Here is a 25,129-nt window from a genome sequence, read left to right as displayed (position 1 = left end):
ACTGTATTTTTAAGAATGGCTGTTACTTTTTGAACAATTTATATTTGGAATGACATGGAGATGACAAGATTTGTATTGCTGAAGTGTAGGAAAAAAATAATCCTGAAAAAGGATTCTAAAGTCACTTAGTAAACTAGCTTCCCTCTGGAGGTAATTCTAATTTTATGTGTTTTACATAAAATAGCCTGTGAATTACAGCTTAGCCTTCTGCTAGCTACTGGTTGGGATAACCTGAATTCTGTGCAGTAAGTACCTGGCAAAACCATATGAAATTAATAGGTATTAAACTTCTTGGCTTCAGCACACAATGACTTAATCTTTAAACTATTATAATTGACAGATAGCTCCCAAAACAACATCAGGGAAAGGATTATAATATAGTACAATACCCACTATATTAGTAAAACCTCTGAATCTTTTTCATAGCACTGTATTTCAAGAATTCATGAGTATTTTTTTCCTTTTACTACTTGGAATGACTATTTTTTTCTTTAAATCTTTTTACAAGAACTGATAGTCATTAATCAGAAACTGTCTGGTAATGATGCACTAGTAACAAGACTTCTTTTTTTGCCTCCAGTGATTCTTCAAGTATCATAATTTTAAAGGTTTATGATTCATTATACTTACCTGTTTCCTATAATAAGATATTTTACTAACATAAATGGAGTAATAATATGCACATTTTCACATTTTAAGGAAGGGGATTTAACAGAATTCTCATCTCTACTCTGAATATCCTGTGCTTTTCTGCTTTATATACAAACACAGTCACTTACTATCTGTGCTACAAAATAATGACTATGGAGTTTTTTTAGAATTGAGAGTATTGTCTGTACAGGTCTGTAGATACAAAAACAAGAGGAAATAGTGCAGTGAACTTCCAGTGTGAGGTTTCCTCTAGAGATAATACCATTTCTTCTCTTGGTATGGAATCAGAGCTTTGTCTATTGAAGATGCTTATAGGTCAACATAAGTAATTTTTAACAGAAGTGCTTTTACTACTGTTAATTGTAAGCAACTTCTATGAAGTTACCACCTCCAGCAAAAGTTACTCAGTTCCAAAATTTGCCACAGAAAGTGCACAGTTGTTCAGGTATAATTTATAGTAACTCTGAAAAATTACAGATTTTAGGTACAGGACTATAGGAATGACTTGACAACATGCATTCTGTGTCAAATTAAAATTCTTAATATAATTAAATTAAATTAAATTACATTCAATTCAATTGATTAAATGAATATTCATTATATGAGAAAGAGCAAAAAATACTGAATGTGACTCAGAAAAGGAAAAAAATAGAAAAACAAATTGCATAACACTGAGTCATCTGAGATAGCCTCATTCAATGAGACAGAACTTTTGCAATTGGAAGGCCAATATGCTTTTATATAATATTTCCAATTAAAAAAAAAAGTATTTTCTAAAATAAGATTTTAGCCTTAATCTGAATTTTTCTCTCTTTTTTATTTTATGATATGTGCTTAAAAAGGAGTAAAAATGTTTCCAGTAAATAATATACCTATTCCAATATCAAAATCAACTAGATCTCCTGACAGCATGTGAGGTTTTTCATTAGTAGTCATATAGATAGATCCAATATTCAATGTACTGTAATGTGGCATCTCAAAAAAAGTGCTTATAAACTTCTTAGAGTCTTCCTTTGGTCCTTGATTCATTCTTCACCACTTAGCTGTATGATGCTTATTTTAGAGGAAAAAAAACCAAACTAAAAAAAAAACCACAAGGAAACAAAGCAAAAAATAAATAAAACAAAAAGCTAAACCAAGAAAGAAAAACAGACAAGAAAATCTTAAAATGTTTTCTGGTATTATTATCCCTTCATAACAAAATATGAATTTCAAATAAAGTGTAGACACACGTATATAAAAACCTTACTGCCTATGTCATAGAAATGTTATTGCAATATTTTACTGTTCTGTTGCCATTTAAATTTTTTTCCACTAAATGACCTAGCTGAAACAGATTGCTTAGTGCTGTGAAGAGGCTTATATAGCACTAATATCATATATGAAACAGATGTCTAGCGTAGTTCTTTTATTGTGATTATAACTGAACAGAATTCAGAGGAAGATTTTATTATAACATCAGATGTATAACAGCAAATGCTTCATGTCCTGTTGGAAAGTATTCTAGTGATAAAAACCTCCTGCTTTTGGCTCTGTAAAGCTGTGAGAAACACAAGCATCCCAAATCTCCTTCTAAAGATCAGGTTTTTTTTTTTACTGAATTTTGGATTACTGACATAATATGGGGATCAAGTAAAACAGAGGTGAGGAGAGAAGAATAAATTCTAATAAAACCAGAAAAAATGTCATCAATTTTGACAATGGCTGATATGTTGGAGTTTTTATGTCAAAAAGTAAAATCACTGAGCAGGGTACACAGGTAGCAAACACTTCATGTACTACATGATTCAGATTCTTAATATAATTGACATTTTATACATAAAGTGCAGTTGATTATTCACATCTGTATTTTTTCTTAAGGAGACCACTATATAGGAGAAGTAGTTTGTATGAATGTAATATAACACATACAGGTTTCTTTTTTATATAAATTAAAAAGAAAGGGGTTTTGCCAATTGCTAATATGAAGTCATCATTAACTAATGTATTAAAATAATCTGACTCACTTCTTTTGTGTTTGAAGAGCTCATTATGCAATTAATGATCCTGACAATCTGCAGCTCTTTGTTTTCTCTGTAGGGGAATGGCAAGAATTAAGTTTCTCTATCTAATTTTCATACTCATATAGAGTGTATTTGTGATAAAATAGCAATCATTGCGAAGGAGTTTGCAAAACTCCCTTTCCTAGAGTTTTCCAGTAATGTTAAAAATCCATTTCTATCTGGTTAGGTTTTTTTTGTTGTTAAAGGCACATTTTTAATGAAAACGAAATTGGAGAGTAAGCTTCATCAAAATCCTAATTGAACTAAAAGAAAAAAAAAAAAAACAAAACAGTACTTAAAATTTATGGTCTCCATGTAGGCTTGGAACACAAAATGTAACCTGACGTAAATTAACCAGGCTATCAGAATGTTTTATTAGGTATTAGAAACATGATAATTTGTTTTTTATAGATCTGAGCTCCTTTAAGTTGTTTTTCCATACTGTTTTAATGCACCAGACCCACAGGACATTAAATTTCAGCAGAAGCAGGGAGATGAAGTTATAGCTCTCCATTCATTGGCAGTGTTAGTGTAATACATATCATGAAGTATGGTATGAATTCATAGTGGTTTTGTAATCACATATAGCTGTGCGCTGTTAATCCATAGCATTACAACCCAGGGCCAATTCAATCTCAGCACTTCTGAGATTCAAGGGAAAGGTAAAATTACTGTAAAGCCCAAAGGTCCTAATTTAGCCATTACATGAACATAAAGTTGTCCATTGTTTATGATCAGTGCTGCACACGAACTTACATTGAACTTCTTGAAGAGCAGACAGACTGGCAGATTTTTGTAGACTTGGTGTGAGTAGTGAAGGGCACAACATGCAGATATTCAATTTGCTTTTGGTAGCCATCCAAGTATCTTCTTATACAAGTAAATTATGGAAGTATAATTAAATCAGTATATATGATATCTAGTCATCTGTGCAACCCGACCATATGATCACTTGTCTCCTATCATTACTCACTGTCATAATTCCACTCCTGACATACACATTGCTTACCTTAAACCACATGTATATTGTAGCTCTGTTTTCTTTTGCAATTTCTTTTCTGTGATCCTGCAATTTTGACTTCTTTTAAATGCTACTCTCAAGTCACAGACGCTTGGAATGTGGGTTACCAATATTTTGAAGTCAGAGACAAAAAGACCTAAAACTATATTACTATATTACTTTCTGGAGGACAATATTTCCCAAGTAGAGATGATTTAATAGTAGTACCAAAATATTATGTCAGAGTATTGAAAGAGTTTTCCTTTCAGAAAGTTAAGTGCAAATAGGCCCTTTATAAGTTTTATAGTGGTTTTTGTATTTCTGGGGGAAATTGTGATTTTTCTGGGTTTTTTTAAATTAAATCCTATTGGGGTTTTAAAAGTTTGTTCACCAGATTTTTCACTGGTCTGACTTTTCCTAAAGAAGTTTTTTTGAAACCTGATAGTAACACACAAAATCCTTTAGTGACTGTCGCTTGATACAGTCTTATTGAAGGATATATATGTATTGATTTCCATGTAGTAGAATTTACTCCCCTGTTTTATTGAAAAATAATCATGAATTCACTGTCAATTAAAATGCAAATATAATAATTGATTTAGTTATTATACTGTAGTTTATTATGCATGATACATGTCATCATGCTTTGGTCCTGATTTAAGCTTTCTGTTTATCATTTCTGCTACTGTAGAGCTTCAAAATAGGATTTTATTTCTTTGGAAAGTCTTTTATGCATTAAAGATTAGATAACCAAAGAGTACATGTCCACCTTACCAAAGGGTAAAAACCACCAAAAAACCCAAATAAACCAGTCAATTAATTGCATTGAAATATATGAATAATAAAGTACTGCAGTACAAAGGAATCCCTGAAGTATGTAGTTGATCTCATCACAACATAAATAACTTACTACAAGGAGTGGTAAGGAATATCAATAAATGCAATCCAGTTTACTGAATACTATAAAAACTGTCACACATTTCATATATGTCTTGATAATTCACTGGAAGGACATCAATTTTCTTGTTCATTGAGATGAATTTTGGATTATTTTTTTGTAGCAATATTTAATTAAGATTTTTTTAAATTAAAAGAAAAAAGAAAACTAAATGTAATGTTGCAATATATGCCCAAACAGTTGTTTAGGAGTTACTTATTCAATTAAGTACTTTAAGAGGTTATTAAAAATGTTACAATTTAAAAGTTAAAAAATAGTTTAAAAACCTCCAAAAACCAAAAAACATAAAAACCCCACTAAAACCCCAAAGAAGCAAACAAAAACATGGAGCAGCAAATAACACTGAACCCATTGTAACTTAGAATGTCTTGCCACCAATGTACATTATTAATGAAAAGATATTGGAAACATTTTCATGTTTCAATTATAGGTAAGGATCTATAATGATTTGGTAAGAATTCGTAATTTTTATTTGCATAATTTAGCATCAGCAAAACAAATATGTTAATGAATAGTTAAAGCAAATATGCTGTAATTGCAGCTACAGGGACTAACATTCAAGCTAATGAAAAATAATCCATGTACTGTGGAATTTTTTTATTAAAACTATGCAGGCTTAAATTACACTTTCAGATGAACTAGAGCTCAGTAACTTCTTATATATATTAGCTTATATTTTATATATGTCTGCATTCAAAGTCCAAACTGCTGGACTATGCTTGTCATTCTTTTTATTTCCTTTATTAGAATTGAAAACTGATGATTTCATGTTCTGTGTCTGGTCATAACATATGCCTGATCCTGACCAATCTGGCAGACAACTAGAAGAGTATAAGAACTTTTCATCCTTGCATGGCCTGCTTAAAAGCCATGCAAAGTCTATTTTAAAATCTACTGTCTTGCTATAAAATTGGTCCTAAACCAGAAGGTACACATGATGACTTGACAAAGTTATTGCTATAATCTCCTCATAGACCACTCAGAATATTCAAAGCACCAAGTGAACTGATACATATGATATTAACATTGTTAGTAACACTGTACAGTCTTTGCACTGTATTTTCCAGACTGACACTTGTAATGCTTCTTTTGTATCAACTTGTTCTGACCTTTTTGGAGCTTTATTTTCACTTTGCTTAGCTCTAAGGCTTTTTTTTTTTTTTTTCCCTAATGATGATATATTGGAGATCTCAGGGCTACAAACACCAAAAAATATCAGCTAAAAAAAAAAAAGAAAAAAAAGTTTTGGGGTAAGAAAACCAGTGTGTAAGATATGTAACACATACTCTGTACAGTAAATTCAGATGTAATGGGAATCTGCACAAGTACATTAGAAAACATACAACAGTAACCCAAAGTGGATCCTAGGATAAGGAAGAAGAAATCACCAACATTATAATCCTCCTGGTACAGAATTTCAGATTCTTGTAAGTTGCTGCACAACCACAAGAAAACTGAAGCTGTCAACCTGAGGACCAAGAACAAAGGACCCAAAAGGAATAATAAATTAGCACCTGAGAAAGAGATCTATAATAGAATATGCATGTAGGTTTAACTGTAGTATTAGCACTGACACCTGTAGGATTAGACTGTAACAGTAAGATTTTTTTCCTATAATATTTAGATCTGGGCTAAAAAGAATTCATTTTTTGTGTTAAGATTTCTGTTATACCAGCAATATATCATTGACTGTACTTATAATATATTTCCTTTTGCACACAACAAGATTTTGTTCATAATTTCCAGCACCTTTGAAACAGTTGCAATGCATTATTGGAATTCTAGGCTAAGTGAACCTCAGAAAACTGAACCAATCTCTCCAATGTGTAGGTTTCCTGAGTTACATTTATCTAGTAGCTCCATGTCTTAGCAATCATTAAAAAATGCCTTTCAGGTGTTCCCATGATTGTACCCCGGCTGAAAAAGATTATCAAGGAGAAAAAGAGTTTATACAGTCACATCACCGTCCATGAAAGGTTTTAGCAATGGATGACTCTAACTCAGTACGAAAAGTTACCTGCGCTGAATGCACTAAAAGGAAGCATAGCAATTAAAAAAACAAACAAAAAAAACAAACAAAAAAAAAAAAAAAAAAGAAAGCCAACAGAAAAACATTAATACATACCCCAGCTTCTTAAAATGCATTTAAAACCTGAAAATAACTCTAATCCAGGAATCCAGAAGATATCAGTGCTGGTGAATCTGACCAGATGAACATCCATTTTTTTAAAAAATGCTTTCTCCTATCTCTAACAATAATGGGGTTTGTATGAGATGTTGATGGGATGTTGGAAGGAAGAGGCTGAATTATTGTTTCTAAGTTATTATTATAATCTTATTCTATTTTTTTCCTAATTAATACATTGGGTTTTTTTGCTGACAGTTTAAATTGTGACTCTTGGTTTTACCTTGATTAATCTCATCCAGAATTTAAAGATGTTAGCCATAGGGGCCAATACATATGGTATCCTCCCACTCTGCCACTTCTAAAATTTAGCTAGGAGTATTAGAAGCAGTGCTGATGCTTTTGCCTTTCCCTCTGGCTTTCTTAATTGCTCTTCCCTCTTGCTCTACACAGTGAATAATAACACATGACCTTTTACTTGGTACTGCTTCGACATTGTGTTTAGTGAAGGTTCCCCAATTATGCAGACTTCTGCAGACAGATTGCAGCGCTGACATTTCTATGGAATACCATAACTTTTGCAACATTTTTGTTTCCAAAGGGAAAAAACCCAAATAGAGTGAACTTTTTTTCTCCCTTCTTTTTATTTTATAGCACTTCTTATCATTTAATCCAGCAAAACCGGAGAGGCATTAATCTAATAACTTTGCTGTGCAATATCAACAATTTTATCAGAAAGATTTGAAGCATATCCAAATTTAAGCTCAAGGACAGGGATACTAATTCAGAGAACTGTCATTTCCTGCTGCAGGCTATGGCTTTGTTTGCCTGACACCTTCTCAGTGCTTTTATTACCATACAGCTAAGTTGTGTTCCCAGCATGAGCTGACACCTTTCCAGTTCATTGATTTCAGAACTGTATCTGAACACGTTCATTCAACAAAAATAATCCCTGAACTCTGCAGTTCTTCCTTACAATTTGATTAAATCACAATAGAAGAGCAAATGACCTGAGGGATAGTATTAGTGCTAAAATTAAGTACAATAACATATTTAAATGCTTTTGTTGTGTTTCTACAACATCAAGTGCTGAAAGAACCAACAACCATAAAACTCAAATTATTCCTACATAGCATGTCAACATGAAGAAAGAATTAAGATTAATCTGACAGCAAAAATTCCTTTAAGTAAAATGCTAAACATGATATTTGTGATTACAAGTAAGGTGTGTCACAATAAAACTAAACAAATAAATATATGAAGTGGATAGCTATCAAGAATGAATTTTTGTCTACATATAAATTATACGTGTCATAGACCTTAAGCATGGGAAGGATTGCACATTAGTTATGCTTGTTTTTTTTATGTGGTCAGATTGACTGTCTTTGTCACAGTCACAGATCATACTTTCAGGTTTTCATAACCTGAGAGAGATAACTACTTAATAACACATTATATTCTTCTGAATTTGAGTCTATATAATTTTTAGCACATATAGGTTTGTTTAATATTTTGCTGGTTTACTTTCTGGACTAAGGTTGTAATAAATTGTAGCATGTGATGGGCAATCAACTCAAGGTTACTGGGAAGAAAAACCCGTGAAGAAAGTTTTCTAAAGCCTTGTATATGATCCCCACAACATCCTTCCCCCTGAGTTGGAGACACATGGATTTCTTAAGTTGACTTCTGGATGAGAAACTGGTTGGATGTCCAGACGGAGATCAGAGACAAGTGCTGTCCCTCAGGGGTTACTATTGGGATGAAAAATGTTTAATATCTTCATCAATGACATAGCCAGCAGGATTGAGTTCACTCTTAGAAAATTTTTGGACATCATACTGAAGTGTTGCAGTTAATGTAGCTAAGGGATGAGATGCAATCTGAGGGACCTGGACAAGCTTGAGGAGTGAGCCTATAGGAACTTCATGAAGTTTAGCAAAGCCAAGTGCAATTTGTCGCACCTGAAATGGGGCAAGGCTCAATATGAATACTGTGAGACAAACAGATTGAGAACAGGTTTTGGGGGTGCTGGTGAATTAGAGGCTGGACTTGACACTGCAATATGTTCTTGCAGCCCAGAAAGCCAATCATATCCTGGATGGTGTCAAAAGAAAGGTGGCCAGTAGGGTGAGGGGATTCTGCACCTCTGTTTTCATGAGACTCCATCTGGAGTGCTGCATCCATCTTCAGGCTTCTCAGCAGAGGAGAGCAGGTCCAGAAGCCCCAGAAAGGATCAGAGATGGAATAACCATCCTATGAAGTAGGATGGCATAGGAGGCATCCATCTCTGCCTACTATGAAGCCAGGCAGAGATAGCTGGGGTGTTCAGCCTGAAGAGAAGGGTACAGGGAGACATTAATGCAAACTTCCCACTTACAGGGAGCTTATAAGAAAGATGGGGGCAGGGTTTTAGTAGTTCTGGTTGAGATAGGAAGAGTAATAATTCTAAACTAAAAAAGAGAGAATTCTGACTAAAATTAAGAAAGAAATCTTTTACAGTGAGGATGGTGAAACACTGGAACAGATTGCCAAAAATAGAGGTGGATGTCACATCCCTGGGAGTGTCTAAAATCCAAATGGATAGGATTCTGAGCAACCTGGTCCAGAGGAGGATACCTGTGCTCACTGCAAGGGAATTGGGGTAGATTACCTTCAAAAGCCTTTCCAGTGCAACTTATTCTGTGGTTCGGTGATTCTGTGGTTTTGTACTACTCTGAATGACAAAAAGATGAGGGCTAAGTGCATTGCCATCAGTAGACTTCTGCAGCTGGTTAAGTCACATTATGAAAACACAAAATTTCCTTAGAAAAACTGGGCCAGTGGCTTATTTTCAGACATCCTACTTTCATAAACAAATTCTTATAATTGTTCTCAAGAATCCTCTGAATGAACACTATAGGCTCCTTAACATTACCATATGAATGATTAAATCAGCTAAGGAGGCACTACCATTATAATTTACTGATTTTTGTGGGATTTTCCTGCAGTGGTCATCATCACATATAATAATTTCACAAAATCCAGAGAGTTAAACTGAATGTTTTCCTTGTGAAATAAAAAGTGTTAACATTTTTATAAGTTTTATAAGTTTTTACAAGTAATAAAACTTTTAGTATAGAAGTACATTACAAATATAATTACTATTACCATAGTAATTTATTTTTTCTCCAAATAGCATAATTTTATGCCCTCTAAACGTAAAAATATATATTATATATTTAATTGTTATTAAGTTATCAGAACATTATTTTCATAAATAAGAAACATGTCAGGTAGAAAACTTCACAGTTGCTTCAGACTCTATTTAGTAGAGGTTTGTAGACATTAGATACAATCCAAGTATTTGTTAGATGACCCTGGAATTAAAATAGTGAGATATACTTCCTCTGCAGTATGACAATATATGCCATTATTGCAACTCCTTATATAGCAAAAGCCATCAGAAGTACATAAAATTTGATTAAAGTTTTTGTGTCTTGAGTCCTTATTTATCAATTATCTCTGTGAGGAATCATTCTATATGTTCTGCAAAATAAAATAAATATATAACTTAATTGAGGAATATATTTTATTTTAGCTAGAAACATCAACTTACAATTTGATTTCCATGTTAGAATGAATATTATATTGTCCCATTGGATTAATTGAATTGGAAATTAAGGGAATTTTAGATGGAAAAAATCCACAGCACCATTTATTCACTACACCCCATCTCTCTTTGGCATGATGAGCAGATAGCTGAAGTAATAGGTACTTTAACACGTTCATTACAAATATATTGGTGTGTGGGAAAGAGAATCAATCTCCTTTCAAAATATATTTGGCAGTCTATTTCAGCCACCTTAATATAAAAGGCAGAGCTCAGATCCTTTTGGGAATACAGTCTACTATAAGGTAGCTGTTGATTGATGAATATCAAACTATGCAACCATGTTTTAAATTTTTCAGCTGGAGGATGTGTGATTGTATCAACTTTACATCAATTTTACAAGGGAACACCTAGCCTTTCCTCTAAATTTTAATTTTTCCATCTGTTAGCTTTTGTCATGATGTCAGGCAAGACTAGAACATGAGGCATCTATTGTTTGTTTAGTATTATATGCAAATATGCACTTTCTCTGTAATGTTTTTATCTCTTCATATTGTGTGTATAGTGATAAAACAGGTTTGAAATGTTCAACCAGAAAACAGCTGGGCAGGCTGTACAGCACTGTTAGATGTGTGTGTGTGTTTCCTCAACACCCCCTCTACAGGCAACATTTGTGACATAATTTACTCATTTTTTACCTGTCTGTTGAGATCTGCTGGTTCTGTTCCACTTGTCATGTAAGAACGACACTTGATTGATGTCTGGGTCTCTAGTAGAGATGAAACAAGTCACTACTGGGATTGCCATATAGATCTGGGGTAAATCAGGGCATCAGGGCTGGCTGACCTACTATTGGGTCCCTGCTCTGCTCAAGACCTCTGGGGTCTGGGAGAAGAGAGATGCAGGTCCCCTCTGCACAAAAAAGGAAGACACTGACCCTTTTTGCTTGTGGTCCAATGTGACAGGAGAAGGAGCATGTTATTTCTTGTGGTGTTAACTACCTAGGGGATTGCTGAGCTCCTTTTCTCACATGGCTCTGTGTACATCAATTACTTATATGTCCATGACCTCAATTTTAAAAGCCACCTACTGATTTGCTCTATGACCTACTCACCTGCCAGAGAGTTGAGAGCTCAAGGTGGGAGCATGACTCCAGGCTGCGCCCTCTCCTTAAGGGATAATGGGACTTGAGAATCCACTGATGGCATAGGGGATGGTGTCAATGTTCCTTCTATGTGGCCTGATACTTCCAAAAGTGCTCCCTCCAGAGCCGCAGATATGAGGGTGGAAAGAAAGGAAAACAGAAAACAAACGAAAAGGCTTAGGGAAAGCAAATGAAAAGGCTCAAGTAGAGCTCACAGATGACTCTGTGATAGATACTGTCACACTAATTGCAAATTGACAATTGGGGTGGGAAGGATGGGGGGATACCAGCAACCAAAAAGAAGTTATTACATGTCTTAGACATCAGCCATCCGAAGAATTATGTACAAGTAACTAATAACACTGCAAAACTAGGGGAAAAAAAAAGAGATTTTGTTATACAATTTGTGGAAAATACCTTAATATGAAAGCCTCACTAGCAGGTTTTCACTAGAAGGTGAATTTGTGGCACCTTTTTATTTTTTTTAATTTTTTTTTTTTTTTGTCTGTTGGGATTTTTGAGAAAAACTAGGTAGTGATCTTGATCTGCATGTATCACCAAGGCAGAATCAGTACTGGTAAGCAAAAGTATAAAACCGATAAAAGAAAGAAGAAGTTTGGAAATTTCAAACATACATCATCTGGGTTATACATAAAGAAATTTAGTTCTTAAGAGAGTTATGTCATGTAAAACTAGAATAAGAATTTAATATGACAGAGTTCAAGAAGCATTTGGACAATACCATGAGGCACATGGGTGTTCTTGGGCTATCCTGTGCAGGACTAAGAGTTGCACTTGATGCCCCTTCTAACACAGACTTCTGATTATTGTTAGCAGGACACACCATCCACAAAACAGGTTATTTAATTACTATTATTCCCCTTGATGCCATAGTGTATCAAAGCCCATATCATCCTTCAAAGCCAGTCATAATCTTTCCTTAGAGCAAGCTTTAACAAATACTCTCAATCACAAGTAAGGAGATTTTCCTAGAGAGCAAATGTGTTAAAACAGTTTTGATACTAAGACTTTGTGTACTATCCCATATACATTTTCAAATATATCTGTCAATGACTAATTCAACATTCTCATTCAGCATTATCATATTTATCTGAAAACAGCAAAGGAATAATTGGTAAAACTATTAATAGGTAATTTTTCGGCTGTAAAATTTCTTTAATAGCCAGGGCAAAACTTCCAAATTGAAAAGAAAGATTTTTGTATTGGGATTACATGACAAGGTTTTAGTAGCAGTGGACTACAGAGGTGGCTTCTGTGATAATCTGCTGGAAGCTTCCCCTATGTCCAAAGGAGGCGATGCCAGCTGGCTTCAAAACAGACCCAGTGCTGACTAAGGACAAGCCAATAAACAACAGTGGTAGCACCTCTGGGCCAACGTATTAAAGAAGAGAAAAATACTATTATGCAGAAAAAAAGAGAGACGAGAGGAATGAGAATATGTGAGAGACTGAGGGGAAACACCCTGTATGACACCAAGGTCCGTAAAGGAAGGGAGGACATGCTACAGGTGCTGGGAAAGAATTTGCTGGAAGCCCTGCAGCCTGTGGTGCAACCCATGGTAAAGTACTTGTATCCCTGAAACCCATGGAGGTTCCTGGTGGAGCAGAGATCCACCTGCCATGTCTGGAGGAGCCCATGATGGAGCAGGTTTGCTGGACTTGTGAATCTGTTCCAAAAGTATGCAATTCAGGGAAGACTTGAGCAGTTCATGAAAAACTGCATCCAGTAAGAAGGGGTCATGTTGGAGAAGTTCACGGAAAACTGCCTCTGTGGGAGAGACCACACACTGAAGCAGGAGAAGAGCATGAGAAGTCCTTTCTCTGAGGAGAAAGTAGAAGCAGTGACAGCATGTGATGAACACAAGACCATTCCCTGTCCTACTGTGCTGATGGCAGGGGAAGGAGGTAGAGAATAAAGTTAAGTCTGGGAGAAGGGAGCAGTGGAGGCCAGGTGTTTTGAGTCTTGGTTTTACTTCTCATAATCCTACTCTGATTTGACTGGTAATAAATTAAACTAATTTCCCCAATAAGTCTGTTTTTCCCATTATGGTAACTGGTGAGTGATCGCTCCCTGTTCTTATCTCTACTCACATAATATCATCTCCCCTGTCCATTTAAGACCATGGAGTGATAGAGTGGCTTTATTGGGCACCTGCTGTCCAGTCAGCACAAGCCACCACAATACTGTAAGGCAGATGTGACATTACTTAAGTAGCATTCCAGTTTCAATAAAACAGGGTTGTCTAGAAGTTTTTGAGTGCCACAGGTTGCATTCAGAAAAATATTATATTATTTTGGAGTGGTGAGAGAAGAGCGAAAATTCATTATTCATAAGACCGAGACAGTTGCAGTTCCTGCCAGTCTTGGCTCCTAAACCTCAGATTTCTGGGCTTCTGTCTCTTTTCTCATTTGCCTTCTGTATTGCTGTGCCACAGGACGAGAAAACCCTGAGGCTTATGTCTGATCTGTGAATTCAGATTCTGTATTTTCAACCTCATCTTTATTTTTAAACCATCTCTTTTGCTTTTGTTGGTATCTCTCTTGCAGAAAAAAAAAAAAACAAAAAAACTCATTTTTCATTTTTCCAAAATGTCTCTAAATTCTTTCAGAATTCTAGATTGACTATTTTCTGGAACAGCTCCTCTTGTATCAAGAGCATCTCATATAATGAGTTGTAATATTCATGATATCATGAACACCCATTACAACAGACAGCCAAGTAGAGATCTGCAAATCTCTATGTCCACTTTAATTTACAGCATTCCATGTTGAACTGGTATATGGCTGTTTCAGACAATCATAACAATTTTGAAGTGGCAACAAGTCTTGGTGATGTATACATTGGCTTTATACTTATATCTGATTTTCTGCAACATTACAGATAGTATATAAATAGGATCCTTCTTTGGGGAATAAGCGTAGCTGAAAATTTTGCATTCAAAATATTGCCAATATTGTCCACAGGCAAAGAGGAAGCAGACATCGCATGTAAGTAAACACAAGAAATTGTTAGCTTAAAATAAATATTGCCAGAGAAAAATAAATAAAAGTAGTGCAGCTAAAATTATAACATACATACTCCTTAGTTTGTTTACTTTCATGGTGTCATTCTCTAATTCCCCTATTGTTCTCAATGGTGAGATGTCTTGCTCCAGTTGGTGGAGCAATGGGATGGTGGGTGGTTGGGAGTTGTTGGGTGAGTTGTCAGCATTTGTGAATCCTTCTCCAGGAAAAATATGATGTTCATGTTGCTGTTTCCTACATCCTTATTGTAGGATGTACTTGGATAATTTTTTAGTTTTTTCTTACAAGCTTTTACACATTTTCTTCCTTAGTATGCAGATCCATGTTGTATCCAAATCCCTTTTATGTATATTATATAAAATTTCTTAGTTCTTTTTGCTACCCATAACACCAGTTTTGCCTAGATCCAGGTCTGCATTTTATTGAATTGACCATTAGAGTTGTTTAATGCTGCAGGGTCTTCAGTGCTGATCCTATGCCTGTTCTCTTCCTGTATATATTCTCCTCTGCACTTCATTGTGTGTCTATTCTCAAAACCCTTGCTTTTGTAACAGGCCTGCATTTCACTACACTTCATCATTATTTTGTAATCACAAACATGGAATTCACATAGGCTACCTGCTTGTTACAGATATCTGTATAAAACAATGACTCTATCACACAAGGAAAAACAAAAGCAAAACAAATTAATGCTAGATAAAGCATATAACCAGATAATATCAATTCCAATTGTCCTTGTCCTAAAGTGCTACTTGGTTATAATGATGAGGGAAAAACTTTGCATTGGGAATTAAACCTATTCAGATGTAATAATCCATAAACCTGATTATGACAGAAAGGAAAAAAAAACTGTGCTTCTGACTATAACTTTGAAAAAAAATAATGCCATGTATTATTTACATATAAATTTAAGCGCTTTCACTGAGTAAGGCTTATATCTTATAAGACTTAAAATACCTTAAAATCTTATAAGACTTCAAAATTTCTGAAAAATGTCATCCAATGCAAGAAATAAAATTTCTTCCTGTAATCTTTTAAGGTTGGATCTTGCCTACACTTCTGTTTCTACTGGAACATACTTTTTGGTTTTGTTGTTTGATTGTTTATTACTTCTCTTCTTTCTCAAAAAAACCTTAAAGAATTTTTACTCCTGATAGTGACCACTTCACTCTATGAAGTCAAAGAAGAAAATGAGGATGAGGGAAAATCATAAGGTGACAAAGCTATATGCATACTTAGGATAGTGTGAATCCTTTGATACACCAGAAAAAAAAAAATGTTATGGAAAATGACTTCTACTTAGAAAGTACACACCTCAGAAGAAATTGCATGGAGACTAAAGTCATGAATAGTTTTATTAATAGAGTCCATATTGTGGCATTCATAGGCTTCCTACAACATCATTACAGCAGAATAGTGCACCCCAAATTACAGAAGCAGTCTCAGCAAGTAGTGAGATAGTTCTATTTATTATCAATTTTAAGCAGCAAAGAGCTTGTGTTTATCTGTATGCATTTCTTCTCCTTCAGCAGAATTTACTTAAGTCACAGTGGGTACTTCCCTGACAAGCTAAAGCTGTTATTATGATTTTTGTTGTGCTGTGCTGTAACTCCCATAGCTTAGGAGAAATGTATGACAGGACACTTACCGACTTGTTTGCGGTTTACTGTGTGTTTTCTGTGTGACTGATCTTCTGTTCAAAAAACATGTGATTGGTCACCTTGTCTTTGAAACTGCATTACAAAGCAGAGGCAATCTTCTGGAAGAAGGGATAAAGGGTATGCTGTGAGTACAACTGGATTTATTTCAGTGTACCCTGATCCTGTCGTATCTCAGCTGAGATTCCTGATATGAATGGGGAAGTTGCAGTCAACAAGCACCACACCAAAAGCCACAGCTTAGAAGTGATAGGAAAACTAAGAAATGAAAGGTTGGTTTTGTTTTCTTAGACCTATTAATCAGTGCAAAAACGGGGAATCATGGGAATTTTTCTTTTTCTGTGATGACCCAGTGGGCAGAGTAGAAATCACTTTCAAAACTCTTTTATGTTTTATCAGAGCAAGTCTGTTTAAAAGACTGACTTGTAGTAGTTTTTCTCTTTGTGTTGTAATTAAATGCAGTTTAGGAAATTGGAAATTCTGCTGTCTTTGGTATGCTCATTTAAAGTCAAAGCTGTTCCTTTTCAAAGATTTTAACTGTCTTGGACTCCTGACTCAAAAAACAGAAACAAAACCAAAGCCAAAACAAAACCAACCAACCAAACAACTGAGATGCTTTAATTTAAAAACTGTCAGGAGGAAATCTTTTCATATTTTATATTCTCTCATAATGTGTCTGATAATTAGATGGGTTTTGCTGCCTATTGTCTGTCATTCTATTTTTGCATGTCATCTTGTTTATATACTGAGTTCTTTCAGTAGTTCCTTTGTTATTTTGGTTTCCTTTGCCATTGTATTTTTTGGTTTTCACTTCTCCCTGGTTTTCATTTAATTTTTATTTCAATCTGTTCTTGGTTTATGATAATCTGTTTTGTCCTTTAAAAACTGCATTGTAAATCAGCTCTTTTGTTTTATGACTATTTTCTTTTTTAGTAACAATTATCTCTTTTATTTTTCCCAAAAACACCTACAATTTCATCATAAAGATAAATTTATTAATGTCTTTACTATTTAATGTGGCCTGATTTTTTGTAAAAATAGGTGATTTGGGGTTTGTTTTTCTTAGTTACAGACAACCATGACAAATTTTAATTACACAGACTGAAATTTTATTTGATATTTCTTTCATGTTATTTCCTAGAATGAATGTGTGTTAGTATTTACTAGAAAGTGCATGGACAGGGAGTATGTGTGATGTGTTTCTGTGAATATGCTTTTGTAGTCTGTAACATTATAACTAGCAGTAACTGGTGTGCAAGTACTTCTTGAGACTTTGGCAAGATGAAATTTTATTTGATATTTCTTTCATGTTATTTCCTAGAATGAATGTGTGTTAGTATTTACTAGAAAGTGCATGGACAGGGAGTATGTGTGATGTGTTTCTGTGAATATGCTTTTGTAGTCTGTAACATTATAACTAGCAGTAACTGGTGTGCAAGTACTTCTTGAGACTTTGGCAAGATGAGGAGTTATATGTGATTTTTTCTGAATTCTTAATGGTTGACTGAAACAGTAAACATTTGTCTACATCATTAAACTTTGAACTATTTCAGTCCAGGTATGCCTAGCAGTGCCAAGTTACAGCTCTTTAGACGCCTTCTTTTTAGTAACTTCTTTTATTTAGTGCAAGCCTCCAAAACCTGTGCATGCAGATAGCTGACACATGTCACTACTGCAGAATCACTGAATATGGTACTTTTAAAACCTTCAAGGGTAGAGCAGGACTTAAGCAGTAACTTTTGCTGTTCATTAATGGATGAGAAAACAAAAGCTGAGAAAAAAAAAAAGATGAGGGAAAACAAGACTGATAGGGTAGAGCCACTTATATCCTCTTAGCTAAGACTAGCTCCTGCTACATGTTTATACAGAATGAAAGAAGAGATTTAGATTAATTGTAGAAAGATGAGGAAAAATGGAGAGCTGCTGCAAAAATTTTTTATTTGTCACTCTGGCAGAATCCATAAATTACAGTAACCCATATCACATCATTATAATCCTAAACTTTGATAATAGTAATTATTATAAGAGATTTTAGAAAAATCTACCCTGTTCTTCTTTATTTCCACCTTTGACTGTGACTCATAAGAAGTAGCAGTTTCTTGTTGTTTGATTTTGCTTGCTTGATTTTTGGGGCTTTTTTGACCAGTAGCCTTTAAATGTTCAAAGTCAGTGTTCTTAACGTGTTAATAAACTAAAATGTTGCAGAAATTTTGGCTGGTGAACACAAGAATCATGAGGGAGCTGAGTACATTTGACCATGCCAAGCAATGAAGAATTTGTTCTATCATGACAATTTCTTTGGTATTACTTGCTTACTTTCAAGGAAATCAAAAGTAAAGTTTTTGAACTATAAAACAGAATTAGCAGTCTACATATTGTTGAAATCAAAATATTTGGATTGTACATCTTTATGTGTATCTTGTGTACATATCTACTTAAACACACACATGCACGAGCAAACTGCTGCATATAATTTAAAAACACATTAAAATGAAATCAAGGCAGAGGACATATATGCTAAGTATGTTAAACAATTATAGAGAATGACATGACTAATTCCAAGAGCAGGCTGATAAAGAAATTATTTAATGTAGCTTGATGAAATCTAATTAGGCTCAAATTTTTATCCTGAGCTCTTGTGACACCTTCGGACAGTCTAAGCACTGGAAAAAGTTGTGTTTAATCATTTTCAGACCAGTGACAGATCGGTTTGTCTATTTCCTCTCTTTGTCCCTACCATTACCTTAAGGATATTGCATTCTTTGCCTATCTGAAAATTTAAGTGGATACACATATTGTAGTAATAAGTAGAAGGAAAACATAAACTTCTATGGATTTGTACAAAATTTTTTAAATTTGGAAAACAGAAGGAGAATTTTATAGTCATAAATATAATCAGAATTTACCAGACTCTTTCTCAAGGTCACTTGACTGAAAAAATTTTTTAAAAATTCCCTTCACTTAATAGGAGTACTATTGGTTGAATGACTTAAAAACTGTAAGAAATGCTATCAAAGGGATTTAAAAGATTTAAAGGATATACAGACTCTCCTTTAAGAAATACATGTATTCCTGAAAATTTTCAAAACACATTGCATAAAGTTGTGTTGTGGCTTAATCCCAGCTGACAACTCAGCACCACAGACTTACTTGCCCACTCTCACCCTGGTCAGCATGGGAAAGAGAATCAGAAAAGTAAAAGACAGAAAACTCATGGGTTGAGATAAGGACTGTTTAATCAGAAAAAAAAAAAAAAAAAAAAAGCTGCACACAAAAATAAAGCAAAACAAGGAATTTATTCTCTGCTTCCCATGGTCACAAAATTCTTCCTTTCTTAAAGAAATATATTTAAATATTAAAACATGAGAAGAATAAATGCTAATCAGTAGCAAAAGGAAAATTTAAAAAACGGCAAATCTGTGAGGAAATGCAATAAAACTTTTCTCCTGGCTAAATACTAAATTTTGAGGAAAGTGTTTCAGATCCTCAAGAAAAAAATATAAAATCATTATTGTAGAATAAAGAAAAATTGAGATGAAATCTTTAGAAATACTCTCATTTAGTCTTTCTCTGCTTGTACTGAAAGCAAGAAGAAGAGTTTATTAACATGACTGAAAGTTAAATACTTTGTTTCATCTTCAGCAGTGAAGAATGCTGGCTTTTGAATATGAATGCTTCTGTACTGCAGAAAATTAACCTTCAGGTGTATGTGCTGCATCTGTTGCAGAAATATTTACTTTGCCATGTTACATGTAACTGTAAATGCTTGAACTTAATAGACTTAATGAAACATTTCTTACTATTTCTTCTCTTATGCAAGTTGTTAATCATGTTGTTAATGGGATGAATGTCTTCTTTTACTAAATATTTGTTGTTTTGATTTTAGAGACAAATAAGTAAATGATAGGTGATGCTTTATTTGCCTACAGTTTCAATACTTTTTTTTCAGGTATCATCATTGCTCTTCAGATTTTTCTCTCACTTTTGAGGTCTTGTTCATTTTAGCTAGCACATTTTAGGAAGCACTTGTCCTCTTCTGACACATACAGAAAATATGTGGGAACCAGGTCAGTGTCTACAGCTATGATTATGTCTAACTATTTCTTAAGTCAATTAACATGTTTGACATTTCCCATCTCTTGTGTGGTGTAATTTTGAGGAGGTATGTTCATCTATATTTAAGAAGAATAAGACTATTTCTCTTGTTAGTTTCTATGAATGTCACATTTTATTTCTATGAGCTTCAGTAAAATTTCTCCCCACCTTCAGAGCAGTACCATTTCTCTTGTTATAGCTCAAAACATGCTGATGGCATTAAAAATTATGTGATTTTGACAGGAAAAAGAAAAAGCATCGTATTATGTCATTGCTTATTCTTCACAGTAAAGTTTGTGGGATTCTAATTAATTAAAAGTATGACTTATTTGCAATCATCAAAGTAACCATTGAACTTCTACATAATAAATATTGCTTTGGATACTTTCCTGAAGTATTTTATATCACTTTGGGCATTTTTATTTGTTTTACAGTAAGGTGCCATCAGTTGCACTCAGACAATTTTAAGGAAAAGCTGGAAAATTTGGCATTTGTAATGAATGAGAAGGGCAGATGATGGAAGTATATTGTTACTTCCACCCCAGAGGAAATCTTCTGGCATCCAGGATGGGAAGAAATGTGATAGTTTTCTGGAATTTAGAAAAATCATAAAGATTTTCAGTATCCATATAGGCCACATGGTTTGTCTGGGGCTCTTTTGGCTTTTCTTCCTAATTTGAAGGGTAAAATTAACCTGCTGCTGAAAAACAAAACCATTTGTAAATGTATTTTTCTCCATTTTGGACACTGATATTCTATTGTAATCAAAACTGTTAGTTTTGTGTTGACTATAATTTATTTTCCTATTAACTATGACCATTGAAATAGGATTGTAGTGTTTCTACTGGGACACATGCAGATCAAACAGGGTGCAGTCTCATAAGAATTTACAGCATGATTACTTCTTGGTATTACTAATTTCCCAGAACTTGTTATAAATTATTCCCTTATATTAAGTAAATAAGAGAACTATTATTTTTTCCTGAAAACAAGGGAAATTAAAATCTGTAGCTTGTACTGGTTAAAAGTTGATGACGGGTTTTCTCACTTTCTAGCAGGATTCAGAAAACCTGAAATGCTGAGATATAGCTTCTGGAAAAGTATTCTTAAATTATGTTTCAATGGATAAAAAATATAACTTTTATTTTAGAATACATAGTATAATTTCAGCAAAAAATTCAAATAAAGAATGAAAACTCACTCAAGTAGTTGTGTCACAGTTGTCCTATAGAACAAAACAAGGTGGCAAGACCAATAGCAGGGTCTTCCTTTGTCTGGAGGCTTTCTCCTCTCCCCACCTATTACATGATCTTATGTCTTGGATTGGTCCTATCCTTAGATAAGGCTTTTAAATAATCAAAAATAAGGGAGAGAAAGAAGGAAAGCGGGAATGAGGTAAAAGTTACTGAATTTTAATTATGTTTGGTATAACTCTTGCACCTGATGGACCACTTCTAGTAGAGTATACAGTCCAGTGCTTTATTTTTCTAAATTATATATCTGCTTTTCAGAGGAACTGAAAAGATAGAACAAGTAAGGTTATAAAGTCTTATGAAAAATAGGCACTTATAGAACTGGCAAATACAGTGAAAGGAAGAACTGTTTTTTTCTTTTAAATGTTGCAGTATGTAATAGCATAAGTGAATAGACCCTGAAATCTACACTGTCCATATATTTATTTATAATAAGCATCTTTGTTAAAAAATGACTGAGAAAATTGTTTTGTTTTTGTTTTTTTCTTTTTTTTCTAATAGCTTTTGATAACCCTTTTGACTACTCTGTTTATTGTTTATTATAAGGCTAATTATTTACTGTGTGAGTTGAAAGACATGGATGTATATCAGACATGATATTGGAACACTGGCTGGAGTAGGTGGGAAAGATCATAAGATACATATTTTACATGGCAACACGAGATAGACCATCGTGATATATGCTGTTTCAGTCTCTCAGGAGACATTGAAGTTATATGGCTCTTAATTTTCTCTTAGTTCTTTATTTCTTAAAAATTCTTTTTTTGTTTTGTTTAGTTTTCATAACTTCTTTTAGCTTTATTTGCTCTACCATTCATTTTCTGACATGGCTGGTGTCAGGGAGAACGCAAAATGAGTGAATTTTAAGGGAAAGATATCACAGAGTTGTAGAGCAAAAGAGCTTAAAAGATACTAGTTTAAGATTCCCAGTGTAATGCTCGCCTTCTTTCCTTTAGGCAATTCTGTGAGATGAATTATGTGCTCTGTTGATAGCAATAGATTTCCTTCTTATGGGAAAGTAGGAATAAACAAATATCTGTATAGGTTCACAGTACTACTCACAAATGCTAAACAATGAAATATCTAAGGAACATGAGCACAAATATTTTACTTTAATGCTATAAAAAGAAGGAGAATCTGTAAGAAACATAGTGCAGCAGAATAAATTAAAATAAGTTAAATGTCACAAAGGTAACTTTAAATTTTATTTAATTTAAACAAAATATGAGACTGCTATAGAAATGTTCTGATGTGTTGAGGACCATCTGCTCTTATATTTGTATATAATGATTTGCATAAAATCTATTAAGTTCATTGTATTGCATGCTTCAGGAATTTAATAAGCCAGAATTATGTATAATATACAGCACATGGTAAGGAATTGTAATAAACAAGAATGGTACTTCTAACTGCATACAGAAAAGGATGTGCAATTTTTAGGAAAAACTTAAGCGATCATGACCTATTTTCTGTTGTGTTTATTTAGTAATTAATGTGTTTGAATTCCTCTGAGATCACATGTTTCATATTTCTGTATACTTGACACAAGGGAGCATAGAATGATGTTAGATTTACTTGTTATTTTAATATCACTCTGTTTTTCACATACCTACCATTCCTAGATGTTTACTAAACAAATGTGGATTCATTTCTTAATAATACATTGCATGTCCAAAGAATAACTCTAATCTCATACTCATATGAGATGCCCAACTCTGGTGACATTAAAAGTTTGTTTATTGACATAAAAGTCATAAGAATAATACCTACATTAATATATTATAATTATTTAGTTTTAGTAGTATAAGAATATCTATTGCAAGGCTTTTAGACTTCTGTGTCATAGAATTTCAAAATAGTCTGGAAAATATTTTGGTATAAAATTTATATGTTGGAAAAGTTGCTTAGAAATCTCCTATTGACATTATCAAATAAAACTACATCAATACAAAAGTGAATAGCTAGGTTTTCCTGTAGTCATATTGAAGCAACTGTGATCCCCAGATCAAACAATAAGGTCAATCAAAGCTACTTTACTTAAAACTTTAGACCAGTGGTTAAATTCCAGCCCTTAAGATCAACATTAAAAATCAGATAATGACAATTAAGTCAGAAAACAATCAGTTTGACACATGATCTTTTTTTTCAGTTATAAGCTGTTCATGTGGAAGTCTATCAAAGAAAAAGCTGATACCCTTCTGCTTTCCAAAGGTAGACTTAAACTGCTTGCAATTAACGCTCCTGGCTACATTCCCTAATCTCCATTCCTCCTTTTACAGCTCATTAGCTGGATGCTGTAGCACTTCAGACTCTGGGACATGCATTGATTTCTATCAGCTGACTCATGTCTCCCCACCTGACTGGCATCTCCCCAGCTGAACTGCAGCTGACATTATCCTGAATCTAAGTTTTAATACATGTACCTGAAATTGGTTCCTTATGATCTCCCTGGGCAGAGTACTGTGGGAATATAAAAATCAGTGGTCTATTCTGTTAGTAATTTTCCATACTGAGGGGAGTCTTGCTTATTAATTTTGCTCCTTTTCTCCTACCACAGTGGCATCAAAAAAAAAATTGACTGGGACGAAGAACCTCTCCAAGAATAATGATAGCAGTATCTTGATTAATATGGTATAATCCATTTTCCTAAGTTAAACTCAATTTACCTATCAGAAAATCTAAATATAACTGTGTGCCTGCTTTGTCAAATTAAATAACAATGCTCTACAGAAAGAGAATTTTTAGTTTTCTGTGGAACAGCTTGGTGCCTGTAGAGCAACATCTCTAAACTGAATGAGGTCTTTTTAATCTTATACAAGACATGAAACATGAAGATTGACCATCAACATATCCTAATCTTATCCAGTACCTGAAGAATGAATACTATGTTTATGTCAAAACAGTGAATATTGCTGGCATATACAAATACTATAATTTATTGACATTTATTAAGGATATACACAACTTGTAGAGTTACTTTTGAATTTCTAGGAGGATTTCTTAGAGGATATTCAATGTTAGGGTTAGCAAAAGGATTAATAGCATTTTAGGCCAAGAGAAACAACTGTGATATTATACTGCATTAAAGGTTTGAGCAGATATGTTTCAATTATGCTGGAAAATAAGGTTAACAGTGGGCAGAAATAATTTTTTTTCTCTGTTAACAGAAGGTGTTTGAACTTTTGTCTCTTTTGAACTCTGAAAAAATGCATGAAAAAAAGTATTATTTTATTTCTGAATTAGAAAGAGTTTCTCTTTTCTCTGAATTAGCTGTTATAAGTGGGTTTTCATAATTGCTAGAAGTGTGGGTATCTTTCTCTCCTTTAACTTCTTTTTCTTTTTTTCCATTTCCACTCTTAATATTGTGTCTAAACAAGACATCACAATATTCTCAAAACATTCATTCCACTTCTGGAGGGGAAAAAAAATAATTTAAACCAAAGCTTTCTTGTGAAAAATATTAGAATGCTATGCTCCAGCTGACCTTTGTACTCTGAAGTGTGACATATTTTTACTCTGTATTCCTTCAAGTCTGTCCTGCAATGTTGCTCTTTCAGGAGTTTCCATTTT

The sequence above is a fragment of the Lonchura striata genome, chromosome 1 (assembly GCF_046129695.1).
Source record: "Lonchura striata isolate bLonStr1 chromosome 1, bLonStr1.mat, whole genome shotgun sequence".
Lineage (NCBI taxonomy): Eukaryota > Metazoa > Chordata > Aves > Passeriformes > Estrildidae > Lonchura > Lonchura striata.
The sequence above is the reverse complement of the archived record's forward strand: the minus strand, read 5'-3'. Positions refer to the sequence as shown.